The sequence below is a fragment of the Maylandia zebra genome, linkage group LG15 (genome assembly GCF_041146795.1).
Source record: "Maylandia zebra isolate NMK-2024a linkage group LG15, Mzebra_GT3a, whole genome shotgun sequence".
NCBI classification, from domain to species: Eukaryota; Metazoa; Chordata; class Actinopteri; order Cichliformes; family Cichlidae; genus Maylandia; species Maylandia zebra.
Window position 1 is genome coordinate 42,091,510 of NC_135181.1, and position 8,353 is coordinate 42,099,862.

The 8,353-nt window shown below is 45.3% G+C and overlaps 1 pseudogene; it reads right to left on the minus strand.

The window, feature by feature from the left end:
• Window positions 1–234: 234 nt before the first annotated feature.
• On the minus strand, window positions 235–1,198 carry LOC112430398 (histone H1 pseudogene; annotated as a pseudogene).
• Between the last annotated feature and the right edge of the window lie 7,155 nt (window positions 1,199–8,353).

Sequence of the window (8,353 nt, forward strand, 5' to 3'; positions counted from 1 at the left end):
AGGACGACAGAAATGCATGTTCAAAATGTTATCACTAAAAGAGAATTTCCCTCATACAGTAAATTTAGTAGTAAACTTGTGCTGCATCAATCAAGCAGGAAGCTTCTCCCAATTTACTATATTAACAACTAAATTTATTGTCTGATCACTGGTTGGTCAAACCAGGATCTTTTTTCCCCACAAAAGTTAAACTGCTGTCCTGCAACCTAGAGAGTCAATTTTTTTTTATTGGATAAATTCAGTATTTGAGAACAAGTGTCTGCTAAATTGACACTATTTTAACACTGATGAAAGATAACAAGCTAATTTTCATTACATGTGTTTGTGTTATTAGGCAGGTTTAATGCATGTCTGTGGAGCTGCATATCCAGCAGAGCATGTTCTTAAAGCTGCCTTTCCTACACACTTCTCTGCTATTATTTAATCATTTCTTAACTAATGTGCTGTGAGTCCACTGGTCTTTGCATCACACGAGGTGACTTGGACAAGATGATAAACAGACTCACACGCTTAAGATGTTGTCTAATCTTCATAAGCTCTCTTGTGTTTGTGTTAGTAGGGTTAATGCATGTTTTGTGTGATTCTGTATATGTTTGTATATGTTTCAGACTCCTTCACAATTTTCCAACTTAAGCAGTCAGTTTTCTTTTCCCCAAGTTTGCTAACCCAAATTTTGATTTCCCACATTTAATAACAAAATTTGTGTTCTCACCACTCTCACTATTGTCCTCTGCCACTTCAATAGTCCAATAGCAGGCAGTTTCTCCTTCAGCTTTGTCCTGTCCCTCCTCTGATGCGGTTGACTTTGTGCTAGTGTCTGAAGTGCTGCCGCTGCCTTCTTGGGCGACTTCTTAGCAGCTGCTGCCGGTTTCTTGGCTTTGGCCGCGGCGGGCTTCTTGGCTTTGCTCTCAGTAGCCTTGTTCATCTTGAAGGATCCGGAGGCCCCAGTGCCCTTGGTCTGCACCAGAGTGCCCTTCGCCACCAGGCTCTTGATGGCGGTCTTGACACGGGCCTTGTTCTTGTCCACATCGTAGCCTCCGGCAGCCAGAGCCTTCTTGAGAGCGGCCACAGACAGGCCGTTGCGCTCCTTGGAAGCGGCCACGGCTTTCACAATCAGCTCGCCCACGCTGAGGCCGACCTTCTTGGGCTTGGAAGTCATCGTCTTCTTCTTCTTGGCCTGAACCTCGGCGCAGGGCGCAGGGCGTGTTTATGATGGAGCCTTTCCCACCACAGTGCTGGCACGTTGAACGCATCATGAAGGGTCCATTTCTTTCATGTGGCTTGCCCGAGTCACTCAGTCCTTTTTGAGCATTTCGACATGCTGCCGCCGCAGAACCTGGCCTCAGATCCAGCAAGCTTAGCGCGCTGATCTCCAAAAAAGTCCCGAAAGCCAGAAAGACGTCAAATAAGTGTCTCGTGCTGAGAACTCAAACAAAAACTCTTCTTCACGCCGCCATCTTGCTCGCCCTTCCATGGAATTCATCCAATCAGACAGGAAGATGGGTTTGCTTTCTTCTTCTGCTGCTGTTTATCCACATTGCTGCTGCTTGTTGGGACTTTTTTGCTCAGGACTTGATGCTGTCTCTTTATCATGTTATTGCTTTGGAGCTGCATTCCTTGTCTTCAGGGAGGGGTGAGAGCTTGCTTGCTTGTGAGGTTGAGAGACACATACACATTGCGCTTTAAATAAGTCAGCCAGAAACTTGGCCTGCATGTTTCCAATGATGTTAAACTATAACTTTCTTCCGACTGCTGCATGTGGAAAATTGATTCAGGTCTGCTTTTCACCTGAAAGTGACAAACTAAAACATGTTCATTATTATCATCACTGTTTAATCAACACACATCTCTCTCTCTCTCTCTGTCTGTGTTTGTGTGAACAATCCTTTCTTAAAAGCAGAAAATGACATTGTAGTTGTTTTTCGGCTGATCAACACAAAACCTTTTTCCTATGATTATTTTTTTTTTACAATATAAATTCTCCCTCTTATTCACTCCTTTTTTTTTTTTTTTTTACAATAGCTGGCGACCTGCAAAATCACCGCTGTCACTCACAATCAAAGGCAATTACTTTTGCACAGTGCACAAAAACACTGTGATGTCAGACACATTCACACTCACTTTGTCAGCTGCATAAATAAATCATATGGCTGGAGATATGTGCCATGGTGATCCATAGGCATGATCACACGTTTATTTAATTATTTCCAACCCAACAAAACAAATAAACAAAAACATAATGCTGATGCTATGAACACTCCACACACAAGAGTCAAGATTCAGGAAAACTGCTCATGGAAACGCTGCACACTCCAGTTATCACAGTTAACATAGTGCTGTTTCCCTCTCTTAGAGTAGTTCTCAGACAGCTCTCGATCTGATAATGTGTAGTTTGCTCATCAGCTCAGAAAAAAAACTGCAACGCAACATCACACAGTAGTTGCTCTGCCCACAGCGGCAAAGTCTTACACTTTCATATTCAATTCAGCTTCTCCATCATGTACTTTTAGATGTTTCATACAGGGTTCAGCATATTAGTTGTTTTCACAGGTGTGCTCTATATCTCAACAATGGTTCATAATAAGACGACAGTCTTCCACACAGGTCAAGTGCCTCTATGCACTTCATTAGTTTAAATATTTATCTATATCACTTCACCTCACATGTCATCGTACTGAATTTAAGCAACCACAAGCTTAATGTAGAACGCCTCACAAAGTGGCGGAGAACTCACCTCTCGCTGCACAAAGTAGCGAGGAACCTCTTACCCCACAAAGCGGTAAGGAACCTCTTACCCCACAAAGCGGTAAGGAACCTCTTGCTGCACACAGTAGCAAGGAACCCGGGTTTCGCTCCACAAAGCAGCGAACTTCTCAACGCCTCACAAAGTGGCGGAGACTGCACAACGACACGGTTATAGAGTCGGCCTCTGTAAACTTACTTGGTGTTGCTTAGCGTGTAATATCAGCATCGAATCCCGCCGATCGCCATTCATCGAGGAGAAAAGACAGACAGCGAATCCACAGGAACTTCCTGGCTGACGTCAGTCTTTCAGCGTGTCCCTCCTCCCCTCGGTGAATGCGATTCCAGGGCTCCGGCTCTCGAAGGACCAATTAATGATAGGTTTGTAGCTTGAACCCATCCGCTGGAACGTTGAAGGCAATATAATTACACTGCAAAGCAAGACACAAGTAGGCAAGCTTCTTCATGTTTCTCGTGCACGGGAGAGAACCAGACAAACGCCGTTCCTTCGCTTGACCCCAGTAGCTCTCGTCCGTCCTCCCGTAACACTGTCCTTTTATTGAGGTTACATGAATATGCATAGGTTCATTAACATACGACGTCTACATACAAACAAAGAGTACCTTGCCTGTGTGTGTGTGTGTGTGTGTGTGTGTGTGTGTTGCTGATCAAAGGGTCAAACATCCTTGGTCAGGAAGAGGGTAGACTAGACCCCCCCCCCCCCCCCCCCCCCCGGTGAGGAAGTCCAGCAGTTCATCTAAACAGAAAAGCACTTAGACTAGAACAGACGTAGCTACGTTAATCCTACCATAAAACAATTAAGACAAGGTACGAACTTTCCCATGCTCCCAGGATATAGGTGTGCATTCTAGTGTGGAATACACACCAAGCCTCTGTAGCCTGTTAAAGATCACACAACTTATCACTACACAATTGATTATACACCTCTAAGCATCTATGGTTAAATATTTCTAAGCATAAATGACAATCAACAATACAAACTCTAACACCTGGCATAAGTTCCCGGGTGGTCAAGGTGTTGCAGGATGTAATGCAGCCCCATGTTCACTCCATCATCCACTGACCTGTTTGCCCGGTAGGCAAACTGCAGAGGGTCCAGCTGGTGGCCTGTAATGTCTTTCAGATGGGCTAACACCAGTTGTTCGAAGGATTTCATGACCACAGACGTCAAGGCGACAGGTCTGTAGTCATTCAGTCCTGTGATGGTGGGTTTCTTGGGAACAGGGATGATGGTGGAGCGTTTGAAGCAGGAGGGAACTTCACACAGCTCCAGGGATCTGTTGAAGATGCGAGTAAAGATGGGAGCCAGCTGTTCAGCACAGGTTTTGAGGCAGGAGGGTGAGACACCGTCTGGTCCGGGGCCTTTCCTGGGCTTCTGTTTCTGGAATAGTCGGCTCACATCCTCAGTGTGTATTCTGAGTTTCAGGGAGGAGGAAAGGGGGGTGAGAGGTGAGGTGGAGGTCGTTGAGTCTGGGTTGGGGAGGGTGGGGGTGGTCGTGGAGTCTGGATTGGGGAGGGTGGGGGTGGTCATTGAGTCTTGATTGGGGAGGGTGGTGGTCATTAGGTCTGGATTGGGGAGGGTGGGGGTGGTCATTGAGACTGAATTGGGGAGGGGGAGGGTGAAGGGGAGAGAGGTGGAAGGTGTGTTGGGGGTCAATGTCTGAAGCAATGTCCCTGGCGAGGGGAGGGTGAGGCGTGGGAGTCTGTCTGTCTCAAACCTGCAGTCTCAAAGTGTTTAACTCGTTGGCCAGGTCTTTGTTTGCTTCAACAGTGGGTGGGGGGCGTCTGTAGCTGGTGATTTCCTCCACATGCCCCTCCACACTGATGCAGGGTCGCTGGCTGAGAGCCATTCTTCCAGCTGCTGGGAGTAGATGCTTTTAGCTGCTTTGATCTCCTTGGTCATTGTGTTCCTGGCTTGTGTGGACAGGAGATATTTTACTTTGTATTCTTATGGTGACATTTTGTAATCATAACTATCATTGATCAATCATTCATCATTGTTGAATCTGATGACAGTATAATCTTTGTTTTATATCCATGGTAATCTGAGTAAAAGATTAATGTATGCATATTATTATCATTTTAATCAAGTCTCAAATGGTATCCACAGCATTGTATTCACCGTCCATAACTGGAGGGTCCAGCAGGACCTTGTTCTAATTCATTTGCAGGCCTACATCAGAACATGCACATACAGAGTTATGTAATCATGCACGTTCGCATACACCCTATTTACACAGGGAGGTCGTGTCAGGACATTCTCACAAAACTGCACAACATGACATGTCACACACACTTGATTTTCTCTAAAAGTATCATCTGATGTTTGTATAAGGAGAACTTTGGACTATGGGGAGACGGTTATCATTTCCAGTAAGGTCTAACTGTGTGATGTCATCATGGGTTATATAAGGATGGGGACCGGTCCACTCTTTGTAGATTGTTGTTGCAAGCTTTCTTCCCACACTTCTGCGCAAAGTGTGTAATAAAGATCACTATTCTGGCATCTACTGAGACCATGCAGTCGTTTGTCTTCTCCTCAAAACTCGAATCATGACATTTTTGGTGCCGAAAACCTGGTTTGAGGGGAGACTAATGGACCTTGGCTGACGGTCTAGTGGTGTCAGACGGACAGCCAGGAGGCCGACTGAGTGATGGGCCCCGAAATATGAGAGGTAAGCACCGCCTGTTGATGGATCTCCAAAGGTGCTGAATTGGACATTAAGCTAAATTAAATGTTCACTCAGTGGGGCTTCTGTTCTGTCCGGGGTGATTTTGGGGTAATTAGTGTTAAAACTTAAGGGGGAATATTTGAAGTGAACTGTTGAGTTAAGAGGTTATGTGTTTAAGTCAAGGTGTGACAGTGTGTGAAAACTGATGTGGGGTGGTTGGATGCCAGCCAATCACCCGGTAGTGTAGGGAATTTGGTTTAATCGATTAGCAGAGACGCGGTCTCGGGCATCAGGTAATTAAACTGGAGGGCAGAGTACCCACGGTGAGGCTTTTAAAACAAGTAAATGTTTTTAGGACTGAGGGCGTGGCCCTCTAACAATGCAGTTGTTCAGCAGGTGGCACTGACCCCTAATCGCGGACGCGTGGTTAGGTTTTAGCCCGGAGTTGGCCTTCCGTTGGGCACTTGGGACGCCCAGTTAACAGGCTAGACAATCAATGGGTGATTGTCTTATAGTCAGGGGGGGAGGGAGAGGGGGGACATACAGTCAGGGGGGGAGGGAGAGGGGGGACATACAGGCTCACAACGTAACCGTAACTCTGTATATCAACCATTAAGTGCAAATACTAGACAGATTGCAAAAAGTTATTTCAAGCTAATGCAGGCCGTACACCATAAAAACATCATTGATAAAGCTATTCTGACTCAAACTCCCCCTAAGGGAATGGCTAGACAGATTACAAAACTTACGGCATTCATCAGACCTTCCTCCCCCACGGAGGAACTCAGGGAGGCAGTAAATCTTAACACGCAGACATGGCTACAGAATAGCCTCTCCATACTGCAACAACATTATGCTAAAATCGTGTTAGAATATCAATATACAATATGGGATGACACAGCTTTTCAGGTGGCAGCAAACTGGATGACAAAACGCTATAAAGCTAGATTAGCTACAGATACTTTGGGAGCTACTAGGTCCCTATTGATCGAACAATGGGAGGGTTCAGACATCTCTGTTTCCTCACCACTTGTAGATTCTGTGGAAGAGGAAACACCGGAGGAACTAGACCTAGAAAATGAGGAGGAATTTCCACCTCTGAGTCAAGTCAATAAACTAAATCAAACCTCCTTGTATCCTGAGGTTCGAATCATGAGGAACCCCACTACCCGGGATTCACAATCGACTCCCTTACTAGATGACCATGTGCCGCTACCACAATTTAATACCACTGGGAGTATTTTGCCAAACCGGGTTATCTCCCCTGTTCTCCCTGATAGCAACCAGCGGTCTACTGAGTTTACTCTTGATCCAAAACCAACAGATGAAAGGCCCCCTGTGCCAATGCCTCCTTCTCACGAGCCTCTTTGTCCCCTCTCAACTTCACATTCAGAATTGATTTTAGGGGGGGAGGGGGAGAGACCTGGGGGACTTGAAGTTAGATCTGTGGCCCCTCAGACTGATGAGGATTTGTTCCAATCCACCACAAATTTGAGAAAACCTACAAATAGAGTAAATAGAAGTGAGATACAAATTGGATCCGATCCACAGAAAAATGTGATTACAACCAAGTTCAATTCACTTCATCTGCCTAAAAATGTATACTCTAATGTCTCGGTATTACAGAACAGCCCAGAGATACAAACCTGCAGCAAGGGGTCTCAAACGACCAGTAAAACCTTCTCTTCTGTGGTCAGGGCCTCAGCTAATGATGCAGGGACGTCCCCTGGGGGAGCACATAGCATGGACTTGAACTCCATTGGTGAAAGGAGCGTGAGCGGCCTAACGAACTTGGTGGTGAACAACTCCAACATGATGATGGGGGGGTCTGTAAACCACAGTGTGACTAAGCACAAAGGCATGAAGACCCCATCTGACCACAAAAATGACCACCTGGCCGCTCCTCCAACCGAACTTGGCTCCTCCAGGGGCACTGCTCCTGTAACAACAGAAAACAGACAAGAGAGACAGACAGCCATCGAGAACCAACAGGTTGAAAATATTAACCAGTGTCGCCCGACGTATCATAAAGCCTGAAAGGGCAGAAAGATCATAGATTGGGCATTTCGTGGGACCCGACCAGTTTGGTTCCTAGGGGATTCCAATCTAAATCGTGTACCAGCTTACAATAATGATAATATACAAATTGACAGTTACCCAGGGGCTTCATTTTACCACTTCCTCCAGATTCTGGAAAAGACACCAATTCACCCAGATGTCAAATTAGTAGTTTTATCCATCGGAATCAATAACAAGGACCAAGATGCAGATAAAACTTCTAACAAACAATTAAGAATGCTCTACAAACGGGCACAATCTGTTTTTCCAAATGCCGACGTTTTCTTTCCCTTAATTAATTTCTCACCTCTGCTTCCAAAAGAACAACAACAGAATCTAACCAGCATCAACAACTTTGCGATTAAACGATTTCAGGTACTGAACCCACTCCCGGGTGATCAATTTAATACTGTGGGGGATAATATCCACTGGACACCAGAAACGGCCCAAAACATACTGGTAAACTGGTGTAAACAAATTAATCTGGATTTTCAGTAGCTTGCTACCCTAGGCAGGGAGGGACATTGTTTGAACAGGACTTTCAAAATGAACTTTAATAGAGTCCTAACTGATACACCCCCCTTCCAAAACTGTAGAATAATAGTGGCCAACAGGAAAAATAAAAACCTTAAAGATATGTTGGTTAGAACCAGACTTGGAGGTCACCGACAGGGAAGAACACAAAGCTTAGACCAGCATTTTTTAAATGCAGGGCGATACCTGTTCAACCCACATGGTGGTGCTGGAGCTCCAATTCTGGACAACTTTACACCTAATAGTAGAAATATAGTTTATGGTATCATTTGTGAACAGTGTTCGTTAATATGTGTCGGGGAAACGGGTCAAACGCTGTTGGACAG